General features: G+C 33.4%; 1 pseudogene; it reads right to left on the reverse strand.

Annotated features, from left to right (window-relative positions):
* Positions 1–3: 3 nt before the first annotated feature.
* LOC143556942 (protein SENSITIVE TO PROTON RHIZOTOXICITY 2-like) lies at positions 4–670 on the reverse strand (annotated as a pseudogene).
* Positions 671–2,116: the final 1,446 nt, after the last annotated feature.

Genomic DNA, 2,116 nt, shown 5'->3' on the forward strand with positions numbered 1-2,116 from the left:
TCTATCTCTTTCAATCTGAAACTGTTTTCGCTCATTTGAACCACTATCTTTGTTTCTTGTGTTATACGTTACACTACCAAAACTATTCTCACCGCCACCACCACCACCTGACCACTCAAACATCATGTTTGATCGAGTCAATTGGTCAAACTCAAGCGTGTTGTCATGGTTGTTAGTGGTATTAACATGGTTAACCCCAGGGCCAGTGTTTTGGCAAGTGAACATGACATTAGACGCGATCACAATGATTTCTTGAAGCAAACTCGCAATATTCTCCATGCTAACGGATGTTGAGCTAGAAACCATTGATTGAGTTTGTGATTGAGCGAAGAACATGGCGGCTGAGGATGTGAACATGTTGTGCTTTTTGTTCAAGGATGGATAGGTTAAAGACAATGGATTCATTTGTTGTTGATTGGAGGGATGAAGCTAGAACATCCTCGTATGTGTTTGTGAAACAATAGTTAGATTCAGCAGCCATTGAAGTGGTTTTGTGAATGTTTTTGTTCTGTGGGGTGTATATAAGGAAGTTTATATAAGTGAAATATATAAATGTTAACTTGTTAAATATTATAGAGTTGAAAAGTGGAAAGTCAACTTTTGAGGTGAGTTAAAACCATCACTACTTGCCACCTTCCTCAGGTAACACCATAAACCACATACGTCACATATTCTTATTATTTATTTTCTTTATTTGTTAACAGTGTTTTGTGGATAGTTTTGAGTTTAAAAAATGAGTTAATGGCCATTTTCGTCCCTGTGGTTTGCTACTTTCGCCACTTCAGTCCAAAATTTTTAATTTGTCAATTTAGTCCTCATAGTTTTAAATATTAGCCAATTACGTCCCATCCGTCTAACGGCATCCAGCTATGCCGTTAGTTTAAGGGTATTTTTGTCTTTCTCCTTTTAATTTTGAGTTAATGGTCATTTTAGTCTCTGTGGTTTGATATCTTTGCCAATTCAGTCCAAAGTTTGAAAATTTGTCAATTTAATGTTCAGTTTAATTCAGTTTTTTATATTTTTTATATTTTTTGTTTATAACCCTAAAGAGCATAATTCAAGCCAAAAACCATCGAGCAACCTCAAATACTGGTATGCATTTACTCTGTTGACAACAGTAATCATACCCCCCCCCTTTATATTTAGTGTCTAGACATTTCCTAAAATCTTCTCCATGGTGGAATTCAATGGTAAAGTGGTTAAGGTAATTCCCTGAAACCGAATTATACAAAAAAAACTAAAAATTGTTTTGTTGATTAATGTATAATAGTTGATTACGACCCAGATTTTCGTTATAATATGTTAATCTCTAAACCCTAAATTTTATGCATTCATCAAAGAAACTATTTTTAGTTTTTTCGGTACAATTCAGTTTCACGGAATTGCTTTGACCACTTTACCATTGAATTCCACCATGGGGGAGAGTTTAGGAACCGTCTAAAAACTAATACGAGAGGGGGGGGTATGATTACTGTTGTCGACAGAGTAAATGCAGACTTGTTTTGGGCTTGAATAATGCTCTCTAGGGTTATAGAAAAAAAACTGACTTAAATTGATAAAATTTCAAACTTTGGACTGAATTGGCAAAAGTATCAAACCACAGGGACGAAAATGACCAATAACTCAAATAAAAAGGAGAAAGACAAAAATACCCTTAAACTAACGGCATATCTGGATGCCGTTAGACGGATATGACGTAATTGGCTAATATTTAAAACTATGAGGACTAAATTGACAAAAATATAAATTTTGGACTGAAGTGGCGAAAGTAGCAAACCACAGGGATGAAAATGGCCATTAACTCTTAAAAAATTGGAACTGGAATTGGACAAAACAGACATATATAACTAACTACTTATTTAATCCAAATTATTGGTAGTTGGATACATGTATTTGTTTATTGTTGGATACATGCTTAATAGGACACTTAAAATATTATTTTATAAAATATTTCTATTAGTAATTTCAACTAATAAACAGTATGAAAGAGTAAAAGAAAAAGTCCTAAACTGGTTTTTAATAATTAAAGACAATGGTTATTCACACACCCTTTTAATACACATATTATCTTCTACGTACACCCTATAAATATTGTATAAATAATACATCCCTAATT

The sequence above is a fragment of the Bidens hawaiensis genome, unplaced genomic scaffold (genome assembly GCF_021521415.1).
Source record: "Bidens hawaiensis isolate Kalapana, Puna unplaced genomic scaffold, B.hawaiensis_p1.1 tig00018764_1, whole genome shotgun sequence".
NCBI classification, from domain to species: Eukaryota; Viridiplantae; Streptophyta; class Magnoliopsida; order Asterales; family Asteraceae; genus Bidens; species Bidens hawaiensis.